This window comes from Dermacentor variabilis, chromosome 5 (genome assembly GCF_050947875.1).
Source record: "Dermacentor variabilis isolate Ectoservices chromosome 5, ASM5094787v1, whole genome shotgun sequence".
Classification (NCBI taxonomy): Eukaryota; Metazoa; Arthropoda; class Arachnida; order Ixodida; family Ixodidae; genus Dermacentor; species Dermacentor variabilis.
Window position 1 is genome coordinate 165,682,071 of NC_134572.1, and position 13,938 is coordinate 165,696,008.

The following is a 13,938-nucleotide window of genomic DNA, read 5'->3' on the forward strand; positions in this document are numbered from 1 at the left end:
AAAAAAAAAGCGTTATAAAGACTATTCTGCGGATGGTTGAGTGTCGGTGACAACAGGCAGGAACACAGAAAGGTATATATTCTCGAGTGGTTTTACGTGGCGTACGAAACATAATACAACTGAGTAGTTCAGAGCTGGTGATCATACCGTGAAGGAGTCTGAAAAGGATCCAACGTTTAGCTCCATTACGTCAGCAGCGAAGTAAAGGCAATGAGAATAATCCAACAGTGTTTGAATAAGGTTCACTTTCCGTGTTAGCAAAGTGGCTATGATATCTGCCTATAAATTTTTATGGACCTATCTCCAATACCATTGTTGGATATAAAAATGCCATTCCAGACGACCGACGTGTATTTGTGTTGAGAAAGACAGATGTTACGTTCAACTTGCGGTATGGTGAGGAGACGAATTCCCTCGATGGTCTCCTAGCAGAACACAGACAATGCACACCCCGCATGCTACGCGTTTAGTGTGAGCAGTACAGTGTAAGGTTGCATCAAAAAGTGTACCGAGAACATTGATCTCACAGACCTTCACAACGGTATAGAATCTCCTGAATAAGAAAAAATGTTCGCATATTGCGTGTGAAAATCACGACTTTGGTGTTAGCAGCATTTAAGGTGAGGTTATTATCTTTTCACCATTCATAAAAAAGAGAACAAATCCGACTGCAGGGTGTGACAGCCATCAACAGTGTGCAGTTTCTTAAAACCCTTGAGGTCATCGTCACCTAGAAGGAATGAAGAATTCCGAATAGCAGAAAAAACATCATTGATATTCATCAAATAAAAGTTGCGCTAATACTGTAACTTGAGGGACGCAGTTACTCACTATGTAAAAAGATGACGTTTGGCACTGACGTTAACATAACATGTTCTATCTTGAAGATAACTGCGAGAGATATTGACAACTGACATGTCAGCACCAAAAAGCCTAAGCTTGATCAGAAGGAGTGAGTGATTGACTCCATCAAAAGCTTTGTTGAGGTGCGAATAAATGGTGTCACCATGTCCCTTTTGAAGTACTGGCTCGGAGATCCGTGTCATGAAACTTGCGAGATTTGTCATATCGGAGTGACCGATAAGAAATCTATTATTACTCGGAATCAGTGATTTCTTCACTGTAAAAGAAGATGTGTTGTGAAAAGCAAGCCGGAAACTCTAAGACGTGGTACAGAGCAAAGAAATCGGGCGACAATTCGAGACACTGGTATTACAGCCATACTTATATATATGAAAAAGGAGTAGTTTTCCACATGTGAGGAAAAGTTCAAGTAAATATTCAAATAGTTATTAGGTATAGATGCCAATGCTGGCGCATATACAGTGCCATAAGCTTTTAGAATTGGGGAGGGCATGCCATCAGGATCGCAGAAATAAAATTATATTAGTCATTCAATCAATCAAAAGTGTTTATTTTAATAATAATAATAATAATAATAATAATAATAATAATAATAATAATAATAATAATAATAATAATAATAATAATAATAATAATAATAACCACAAGGGGAAGCATATGCATTTGCGGTACCTCAAAAGCAGATCAATGAATCAGTGTCTCTACGCCTGTTTGTCCGAAGCTGTACTTAATGACCGGAAATGCAAACATGGTATGGGCCTAATTTTTACTAGGGCAGGCTAAGAAACCCGCAATGCCATCCTAAATGGAGATCCCCGCAAGGCCTATCTTATGATCACTGGGGCGTAGCTTCATTATTCGCTCACCGAGAGACAGACGAGAGCATCCAGCCTTTGTATTCAGCCCCACTGCGACTCCGCCCCCCCCCCTACCGCCACCACCAGTGCTGCAGCGGCGAAGGAGTACCAGTCTCATTCGTGATCGCATCGCATTTATGAGACTACATCAGGTACAGCTGCGCGCGACTTTCGAGGCAAGGGTTTCACGAAGAGATGATCGGACGATTGACCCATGACATCCTTGCTAAGCATATGCAACGAATTCCATGTGGTATAGGAAAACACCATAGTTAGACCTCGCATATCACAAATCAGCTGGTGTACAATAGGGTTTATGAAAACAAGAAACACAGAAGAATCCTGATTCCGCTTAATTCAATATATGACGAACGAATTGGTGGCTTCTTTAATGATACACAAACGCACTTCATGAAAACTGCATCTACAATTTGAATAAGTAACAAACATCAAGTTGAGAACTTTTGCTTTTGTATACCTTGTTCGTTAGTTGATCCTCACATTATTTTTTTGCCACGTACACATCATATATAACACTTGTGCATAGTTTGTACGAGGAAGTACATCGGTGGTAAATTAAGTCTATCTAATTGCCATGTTTATTTTCTTGTCACAGCAAAGTAATTAATTCCCCAATGCTCAGATATTGTTGGCGCGAATATATTCTCTAAACAACTTTAAACAACTGTGGGTCGTTGTTTCGTTGATTTTCTCTTCACGGCATGTGCTTTAGTTTCTTGCACTCGTGTTTTTAACATAGGGACGATAATTTTTAAGCTGGGGGCATGCACACATGTACTTAATTACCATTTATGAAAAATTGTACTTCATCATCATAAACAAAGCTGGGCTACGCCCATTGCAGGGCAGAGGCCTGCAATGGGCGTACACTTCTCTAACTACCCCGTTCATGTGCTAAATCTGGTCATGTTGTCCCTGCAAACTTCTCAATCTCATCGGCCCACCTAACTTTCTGCCGCCCCATGCTACAATTCCCTTCTCTTGGTATCCAGTCCATAACCCCTAATGACTATCGGTTATCTTCCCTCCTCATTGCATGGCCTGCCCATGCCCATTTCTTTTTCTTGATTTGAACTAAGATGTCATTAACTCACGTTTGTTCCCTCACCTAATCTGCTCTTTTCTTATCGCTCCCCCTTAAAGTTACAACCATCATTCTTCTTGCCATACCTCGTTGCGTCGTCCTCAATTTAAGTAGAACCCTTTTCCTAAGGCTGCAGGTTTCTGCCCCGTACGTGAGTACTGGTAAGACACAGCTGTTATACACTTTTCTCTTGAGGGATAATGGCAACCTGCTGTTCATGACCTGAGAATGCCTGCCAAACACACCCCAGCCCATTCTTATTCTTCTGATTATTTCAGTCTCATGATTCGGATGCGCGGTCGCTACTTGTCCTAAGTATTTTTATTCCCTTACCACTTTCAGTGACTCGCTACCTATCGTAAACTGCTGTTCCTACCGAGACGGTTAAGCATTACTTTAGTTTTCTGCAGATTAATTTTTAGACCCAGTCTTCTTCTTTGCCTCTCCAGGTCAGTGAGCAGGCATTGCAATTGGTCCCCTGAGTTACTAAGGAAGGCAGTATCATCAGCGAATCGCAAGTTACTAAGGTATTCTCCATCAACTGTTATCCCCAATTCCTCCCAATCCAGGTCTCGGAATATATCCTTAAACACGCTGTGAATAGCATTGGAGAGATCGTATCTACCGGGATTCTTCTTCTTAATCGGGATTTTGTTGCTTTCCTTATGGAGGAATACCGTCGCTGTGTTGCCGCTATATATATATATATATATATATATATATATATATATATATATATATATATATATATATATATATATATATATATATATATATATATATATCTTTCAGCATTATTACATACGGCTCGTCTACACCCTGATTCCATAATGCCTGCATGACTGCTGCGGTGTCGACTGAAACGCTTTCTTGTAATCAATGAAAGCTATATACAAGGCTTTGTTATATTCCGCAATTTCTCTATTAGCTAATTGATTGTGTGAATATGGTCTATTGTTGAGTAGCCTTTAGGATATCCTGCCTGGTCCTTTGGTTGACAGAAGTCTAAGGTATTCCTGATTCTATTTGCGATTGCCTTAGTATATACCTTGTAGGCAACGGACAGTAAGCTTACCGGTCTATAATTTTTCAGGGCTTTGGCGTTCTCCTTCTTATAGATTAAGATTATGTTGGCGCTCTTCCAAGATTCCGGTACGCTCGAGGTCATGAGGCATAGCGTATACAGGGTGGCCAGTTTTTCTAGAACAATGTGCCCACCATCCTTCAACAAATCTGCTCTTACCTGATCCTTGCCAGCTGCCTTCCCCCTTTTCATAGCTCCCAAGGCTTTCTTTACTTCTTCCAGTGTTACTTGGGGGATGTCAAATTCATCTAGACTATTCTCTCTTCCATTAGCGTCGTGGGTGCCACTGGAACTGTACAAATCTCTATAGAACTCCTAAGCCACTTGAACTATCTCAAGCACATTAGTAATGATATTGCCGGCTTTCTCTTTGAACGCATTCATCTATTTCTTGCCTATTCAAGTTTCTTCTTCACTGCTTTTAGACTTCCTCCGTTCCTGAGAGCATGTTCAATTCTAACCATATTATTCTTCCTTATGTCAGCTGTCTTACGCTTGTCGATTAACTTGGAAAGTTCTGCCAGTTCAATTCTAACTGTAGGGTGAGAGGCTTTCATACATTGGCATTTCTTAATCACATTTTTCGTCTCCTGCGATAGCTTACTGGTATCCTGTCTAACGAAGTTACCACCGACTTCTATTGCACACGCCTTATTGATGCGCATAAGATTGTCGTTCATTGTTTCAACGCTAAGGTCCTCTTCCTGAGTTAAAGCCGCATTCCTGTTCTGTAGCTTGATCCGGAATTCCTCTATTTTGGATCTTACCGCTAACTTATTGATCGGCTTCTTATGTACCACTTTCTTCCGCTGCCTCCTCAAGTCTAAGCTAATTCGAGTTCTTACCATCCGATGATCATTGCAGCGCACATTGCCGAGCATGTCCACATCTTGTATGATGCCAGGGTTATCGCAGAGTATGAAGTCTATTTCATTTCTAGTCTCGCCATTCGGACTCCTCCACGTGCACTTAAGGCTATCCCGCTTGCGGAAGAAGGTATTCATTATCCGCATATTATTCCGTTCTGCAAACTCTACTAATAACTCTCCCCTGCTATTCCTAGAACATCTACCATATTCTTCCACTGACTTGTCTCCAGCCTGCTTCTTGCGTACCGTGGCATTGAAGTCGCCCATCTGTATAGCGTATTTTGTTTTGACTTTACCCATCACCGATTCCACGTCGTCATAGAAGCTTTCGTTTCCTGATAAAGATGACTGGATGTAGGGGCGTAGACCTGTACGACCTTCAATTTGTACCTCTTACGAAGTTTCACAACAAGACCTGCCACCCTCTCGTTAATGCTATATAATTCCTGTATGATACCAGCTATATCCTTATTAACCAGGAATCCGACTCCTAGTTCTCGTCTCTCCGCTAAGCCCCGGTTGCACAGGACGTGCCCGCTTTTTAGCAATGTATATACTTCCTTGGTCCTCCTAACCTCACTGAGCCCTATTATATCCTATTTACCGCCACTAATTCGTCCAATAGCACTGCTAGACTTGCCTCACTAGGCAACGTTCTAGCGTTAAACGTTGCCAGGTTCAGATTCCACCCATTAATGGGTATTTCACTCATTAACAACTTAACGTTGTCGCTCAGTGCAAGACGCGCCTGTATGAGTTGAACTTCCTGGAATCTTATCGATCGTCATATGCCATATCGGTTTCACTGAAGCTTGCGTGATCTGATTGTATTGCCGACGCATGTTGATGGTGAATGTGTAATTCCTTCAGCGTTTAGTCCAATACGATAGTTGTGACTTGGCGCAAAATATTACCTTGAGCGCGTCATCGCTGTTTGTCTGCGTGGTCCACGCAACACACAGGCAGACGTGTTTGAGGCGTTCTTGTACCCCATTGCTTGTAATCTCTGACAGGTTTAAGTATTATCCTTGCCTCACATGGGGCATCGCACCATGGCAGTAGCGGTCTGCATCACGTTTCGTTGCTTAGCGACGTTCCCGTGCCGCGCGACCGCTTCTTTCGGGCCTGGGTGTCCCCTTAGCAGAGTGCACGCTTAGAAGCTATTTCGCTGACGCGCGTCGACCTGCTCCTTCTGAATACATGGCGAACCCGCTGTTGAAACGCCAGTTCCGAGCACTCCTTCAGGCTATGGATGATTGCAATGTTTACTCTATCACAGCCTGCATGTGACCTTCACCGCCCAGCACCTGCATTTTTGTCGCATAGGAAGGCAAGCACAGCACGTGCGAGCGCCAGCTGGTGGTGTTTCAAGAAACCCAGCAGCGCGCGCTAGCTTCGAAGGATGAATAAATGGATGAATGCTATGAGCCTCTGATTTGGAACGGGGCGTCGGGTTGCGCTACAAAGCTTTTGTCGTTATATTGTTTATGTCCTACCTATGTTAAACACAAAAAAGAAAGAAAAAGAACCACCAAGAATTCCCGCCGCCATACTTTATGAACACCTATGGGAACTTTCTTTTTGTACGCCTCCGTTGTTTGTAGTTTCTCTAGCTTTCTTCCACCAATATACACGTCGTCTCTTAATAATCTGTAATCGCGGACATGTTTACCTTCCCCCTTGCTTCCATTGAACTAAAGGGCTTCGAGGAGACTACAGGTGCCTAATTTGACCCCTGTGCAGAAATCTTCATATTCTAACAAAACATGCTCCATCGTTTCCTTAGCATGGATGGATGGATGGATGGATGGATGGATGGATGGATGGATGGATGGATGGATGGATGGATGGATGGATGGATGGATGGATGGATGGATGGATGGATGGATGGATGTTATGAGCGGCCTTTTTGGAACGGGGCGATTGGTTGCGCCACCAAGCTCTTGCTATTATAGCAATACTATGAGACGAGTGCCATCTGGTGGTGTTGCAAGAAACTCAACGGCGCGCACGAGCAATACCACAGCAGCAGTGCCAGGAAGTCGGAGAAGAGGTTAAGAAAGCTTCGCTTTAAATAATCAGGGAAGATCAGGAACCATGCTTTTAAAGCTCGGATTTCCGGCTGACGTTCTTTTTTCTGCTCGACGAGTGTTCTGCTGTAGCGTATCATCATCAGAGTGCGTGCAAGACATTTCTAGCGACGTAAAAAACCCGCCTTATTGGTACTATATGAGAAAGTAGAGAGCACTTTCGCCCCCCTCTAATATTTCATATGTTACTCCATTACAAATAAAGATTGAAGAAGGTTTTAGAAAGCTTCTGTTTACCCTAAGCAGCCTTCATCTAGAATACCGAATTTCTTTTGAATTCAGATCAGTATTTCACTTACTTTGCAAACATTCTTCACTTCTGTGAAGCATGTCACTTTTTACAGTTTCCCACAGTTAAAGTATGCCATGCGTCTATAAAACAGCAACAGAAGAACGTAACGCTTTCCCAACTTTGTTATGCTTACCTCGAGGAAGACAATACCAACATTATTGATGGAAGGACTTCCGCACGAGTAGAATACATCTGTTGTCGCTTCTTGCGCTACATATTATGATGAAAACCGGCGTCCCTAAAGAAGTTTCTGACTCGCAAATTTAGGAATGGGCCGTTCTTGTCCAAGATATTTTCCTTCTGGTGTAACTGTTGATCTATCAATGCGTAAAAAAGCCAGTCTCGACACCACATCAGGTAAGTGGAACCTGTATAAGTATTGGCAAATTCGCCGGTCGTATTTGGTTATTATTGGCAGTGCTGGTTTTCTTTCCATGCATCGTAGCTTCCAATATAACTAATTGTGGAACTCTACGGGCCAAAACCACAATGTGATTATGAGGCATGCCTTGGATAGGGACTCCCCAAATTCGGACCACCTGTGCTTTTTACCGTGCACCTGAATCTAAGTACATGGGTGTTTTAGCATTTCGCTCCCATCGAAGTGCAGCAGCCGAGGGAGGGATTCGATGACACGACCTCATGCTTAGCAGCTAAACAACATAACCAATAAGCAACCTCAGACAAAGGCGGCAATATCATTACTAATATGGATGAGCTAGTTCAAGTGGCTGAGGAGTTCTATAGAGATTTATACAGTGCCAGTGGCACCCACGACGATAATGGAAGAGAGAATAGTCTAGAGGAATTCGAAATCCCAGAGGTAACGCCGGAAGAAGTAAAGAAAGCCTTGGGAGCTATGCAAAGGAGGAGGCAGCTGGGGAGGATCAGGTAACAGCAGATTTGTTGAAGGATGGTGGGCAGATTGTTCTAGAGAAACTGGCCACCCTGTATATACAATGCCTCATGACCTCGAGCGTACCGGAATCTTGGAAGAACGCTAACATAATCCTAATCCATAAGAAAGGGCACGCCAAAGACTTAAAAAATTATAGACCGATCAGCTTACTGTCAATTGCATACAAACTATTTAATAAGGTAATCGCAAATAGAATCAGGAACACCTTAGACTTCCGTCAAGCAAAGGACCAGGCAGGATTCCGTAAAGGCTACACAACAATAGACTATATTCACACTATCAATCAGGTGATAGAGAAATGTGTGGAATATAACCAACCCTTATATATAGCTTTCATTGACTACGAGAAAGCATTTGATTCTGTCGAAACCTCAGCAGTCATGGATGCATTACGGAATCAGGGTGCAGACGAGGTGTATGTAAAAATACTGAAAGATATCTAAAGCAGCTCCACAGCCACCGTAGTCCTGCATAAAGAAAGCAACAAAATCCCAATAAAGAAAGGCGTCAGGCATTGAGATACGATATCTCGAATGCCGTTCACAGCGCGTTTACAGGAGGTATTCAGAGACCTGGATTGGGATGAATTGGGGATAAATGTTAATGGAGAATGCCTTAGCAACTTGCGATTCGTTGATGATATTGCCTTGCTTAGTAAGTCAGGGGACCAATTGCAATGCATGCTCACTGACCTGGAAAGGCAAAGCAGAAGAGTGGGTCTAAAAATTAATCTGCAGAAAACTAAAGTAATGTTTAACAGTCTCTGAAGAGAACAGCAATTTACAATAGGTAGCGAGGCACTGGAAGTGGTAAGATAATACATCTACTTAGGGCAGGTAGGGACGGCGGATCCGGATCATGAGACGGAAATAATCAGAAGAATAAGAATGGGCTGGGGTGCGTTTGGCAGGCATTCTCAGATCACGAACAGCAGGCTGCCATTATCCCTCAAGAGAAAAGTGTATAATAGCTGTGTCTTACCAATACTCACCTACGGGGAAGAAACCTGGAGGCTTACGAAAAGGGTTCTACTTAAATTTAGGACGACGCAACGAGCTATGGAAAGAAGAATGATGGCTGTAACGTTAAGGGATAAGAAAAGAGCAGATTGGGTGAGGGAACAAACGGGAGTTAATGACTTCTTAGTTGAAATCACGAAAAAGAAAATGGCCTGAGCAGAACATGTAACAAGGAGGGAAGATAACCGATGGTCATTAAGGGTTACGGACTGGATTTCAAGGGAAGGGAAGCGTTGCAAGGGGCGGCAGAAAGTTAGGTGGGCGGATGAGATTAAGTTTGCAGGGACGACATTGCCACAATTAGCACATGACCGAGAATGTTGGAGAAGTATGGGAGAGGCCTTTGCGCTGCAGGGGGCGTAACCAGGCTGATGATGATGAACCTGAGCGCGTTTCCTTGCTTCCACATACTGCCACAGTGCATGCTTTTGAACCTAATTTCTTTTTTCAAACTCGAGCTCAAAGCGTGCCTTTAGGTGATCTACAATAAATTTGATCAGCACTTCTATCTATCTATCTATCTATCTATCTATCTATCTATCTATCTATCTATCTATCTATCTATCTATCTATCTATCTATCTATCTATCTATATCTATCTATATCTATCTATATCTATCTATCTATCTATCTATCTATCTATCTATCTATCTATCTATCTATCTATCTATCTATCTATCTATCTATACTCTTATGCCGACCAAGTGGCACAAGTTGTCTACTAGCTTGCTGCATTAAGTATGAGCTCGTGGACGTGATGTCGAAATGGTCGACGTGGCTGTTTCATTGTCGTCATTCTAACTTACTGTCGTAATGTCATTATTCAATCGTAATTATGCAGTCGTCTTGCCATTGTCGTTAACGCATTTTCGTCATTCGTAGTCCTGCCTCTTTTGTCATAGGGTCGTAGTAGAGCGATTATGTTGACTCCAGCTTCGTCGTCCGATTCTCGTCATGCCGTCATCATCATGCACTCCACATCATCAAATTGTTCTCATACCCTCGTTGTGCCATTGTTACCATTGTAACATCGCCATATGGTCGTCGTCATGGGATCGTTGTCCTACCCCCATCTTCATCATTCTTACTTCATCGTCCTACTCTCTTCATGTCGTCGTTGACAAGCCATCGTTTTCACACAGTCATCGACACACCGTTGTCGTCCTGTCATCGTTGTCCTGCTGTTGTTTTAGCATCGTCATGATTTTACTAACGTTAACCCATTTCCCAATAGCCGTCATCGTGATACCATCTTTCTTGATCGATCGACATCAACTCTTCCTCGTCATTCTTCGTCGGACAGTCGCTATCATACATGCGTTGTCACACCGTCGTTGGCATACCATTTTGGTCCTGCCATGTCATTATCCCAGCTTTGGACTCCTGCTTTCATCATACTTTCGTCGACACACACTTTTTCTCATCACATTGTCCTAAATTCGTCGTTGCCACGCTGCCGTCGTTATAACACCTTTATCTTTCCACCGACGTCATTCCGGCTTAGCCAACACATCATCTCGGCGTCCTTTTCATAGAATTGTAGTCATGCCGTCATTTTCACGAGGAACCTTGCTAAACTAGTGGCATAGCAAGGTGGGACGATACGGAAGCAACGAAGGTGTCAGAATGACCATTAGATATATAGTATAAACGTGAATTCGGATATACGGTGAGACGCTACATTGCTCGAATTCTAATAGCATTACCATCGACAGTAATCAAAAATGCAGTTCTGCCGTAATTTCTTGTTCTTCATATTTTACAAGCCCATCGGATGGAAGTTTTCACCTTTAGTTGTTTAGTCTACGATTAACACAAATAAACGTGGAATAAAGTTTTACGTTGCAAAGGAAGAAACGAAAGAAAAGTGTGCGAGTCACTATTGCATGGCGTTTAATTATCCGCTTCCCTAACGCTTCGTTTCAAACAGACTCGAACATGTGTTTTGGACCTGCATAACTATTTTGGTATTTTTCACTACTCATAGCGGCTTAGCCTATACAGAGGCAAATGATGCGCTCCACTGTTATCTACCCGCCTGTTGCCTCATTTACAGAAAATTAAACTCGAAGCCGGATTCCTGATTTTAAAAAGATGTGGCCCCATTACACCCTTTGAACGTGGACACACACAACGAAGTTGGTGCGGACGTTAGATAATTACCACCAACCCAAATGAAGTTAGACAGCGTCACGCCGTTCCAAGCAACGTACGTCGCACGCGCTAGCACGTGTGCAGCAGTGCAGCATACATCGTCAAGCTTCTAGGTCGTCCGCCAAGGGCAATTGCCTTATTGAGCTAAATTACTGTTCAAAAGTTATTTGAGTCACACAATGCATAAAGTACGACTTGCACACAAGCTGCAGAAATGATAGCATCGGATTGTAATTCGAATATACGTGAAAACATTGTGGTGTTACTAAGTCAATATTCATAACTCGAACACAAGCCCCTTTTCCAGCTTCCGCTTTTTGTGTGAGCACGCCGCAAAACAGCGCGGCCAAATCAAGGCCAACAGTTTGGTTGCACGCTAGTTCTTCCCAGCGCTTCTACTAACTACACAAAGAAAACAGTTCATTTATGCACACTTTTTTTCTTATTTAACTTTCTCAGAGAGGGAAACGGGGTAGGAGAGGCAGGAAGGTTAACCGGAAGAAATTCTGGTTTGCTACCCTCAATTGGGGAAAGGGTATGGCGTAATGAGAGAAAAATAATTGTGCAAAGATAAAGCAGGGGCACAAAAACAGTAAATAGTGGAGACGGGGAACGCCCGTGAGAACTAGGCTCTCTAGTAGGCCTCTCGAACACAAAGACTTCCGTGAGTGCATTGGCCTGCTCGTGGTTTGACGACCGCATAGACCGGCGTTTTAGGATTGTCTGGTCCTAAAGAGCTGGGCGTCAAGACAAGCCAGCGCGGTCGCGAGTGACTGCCTTTGTGAACTGTGTGGTGGACAGTGGCTAAGAAAGTGTTGAATAGTTTCCTCGCTGCCACCGTGACAATATGAACAGAGATTTAAGGCAACTGATAACCGTGCGACGCGCACCTTTGTTTTCCATTCAAATACATAAGAAGCGTCTATTATTTTTGTTTAAATAGAATTTTTCTGTGCATAGACGTTTTCTTATTCGTACACGTTTTTATTGCGTTATTACGGAAAAAATATTCGTAACACAATTTGCATTATTTGCTGTTGATGTTGTACATTGAAAAACAGCCACACTACAATAAAAATTATAATGAAAGTGGGGATATATTCTGCTCAAAGCCCAGAGCAGCTGTTCGCTTGTCGGTTAATACAGATATATGCATTTAAGAGATAGCTCTAGCTCGGGCCCAACTCGGATTGCCCTATTCAAATACTAAAATACCCTTATGAAACAACTGCTAGACCGAGTTGAAGGATTTTCTTTTTAATTTTAGAGGAAATATAAATTTCAGTGACTGCAACGCAAAAAAAATAGATTTATGGCATGAAATGTTTTAGGAAAATTACGAAAGTTCACTAATTATTAAAGAAGTACAAGCGCAACGTTTAAAGTAAGGAACTTGGAACGAAAAACATATATGGCAATTTCGTAAAGAAAATCTGTTAAGTCAACAGAAACGAAATTGCTTGGTAAGGGAATTGGCACTTCACGTGCCTACCTTGGTGTGTACAAAGGTATTGAAAACGTACTGCTACAAATTAGGAGTGTAATGGTGTAAAATCGATATATGATGCATAAAGTTTGCCCAGAATACACTTAATATTATAGCTGCTGTTTGCGTGCTTCGGGTGTCGTTTTACATTGGTGAGTTTAAATTTTCTAAGCTTGACAGTTCCATATTTTGAACTTTGGATCACCTGAAGTACTTATAATAAAGTTTGAAGGTATGAATAGAAATTTTGTAGCTATAGCCATTACATTTTAGTTCTTCTTGTGAATTCTTGCTTCAGCGGTTACCAAGAAGAACATTTCTTTATGCTCCCGCGCACTTAAACTGCAGCTTCCGAGCTTAAATCTTGCTCTTAAGCTCGAGGAGCCACGTGCTTTGGTAAAGTTACTTTCGCATCGCTCTTTGCCTTTTTAGAGTGACCCGAAAAAAAAAACGAAGAAGGCCATCATCGGCACCGGACCGTGCAGTAAGTTGCGTAATTCCCGCTTAGGACTTAGTACTGAGCGTAATCCGGTTGACTTCGAATAGTCCTCTCTTAGTTATATGCAGTGTTCTCGGGACACCAAGAAGCTCCCAAAGGAGCGATATTTCAAATAAAGCGATTGTACTTTGTACAGCTTTAGGTTTAGCGACACCCTTGTGTTGAAGTTATATTTTTAGCAAGACTGAACAGCCTAATTGCACGGTTTATTACCTGCTAAACTCAAGATATCTTCTCCTTGCTGCACAAAAATGCGAATTACAACGCAAATGTTTAAACTTTTATATTTCGAAGAGAAAACGAAACAGCAAAAGGCACAAAGATAACAAAGAAAACGAAATGCCGTGGACAAGCTAGCAAGTGCGTCTGCCTATTTACCTGACGCACGCAAATTTCGTCCTTGTTTCACCGTCAGCCCTGACTGTCTTGCTTCGAGAATTAGTGGAACGTGCCTCATTACAGCTTATTCTGTGCTGCTGTTCATCGTTTACAGCTGCTGCGAGTCATTAGAGTCCTCCATTGAGGCATGTTATGCTCATGCGACCTAGTAACGCAGATTCTGCCCGGCTTTACTTCATGTGTGGTGAGCCTGGAACGAATCACCCGGTCATGAATGCTACGCCGCGCTGGTGTTGCTCGCACACGCGCGTCCGCTAACGCGGACGTAGGCGTAAGTTAGTAGGACAATTTATTCTATCAA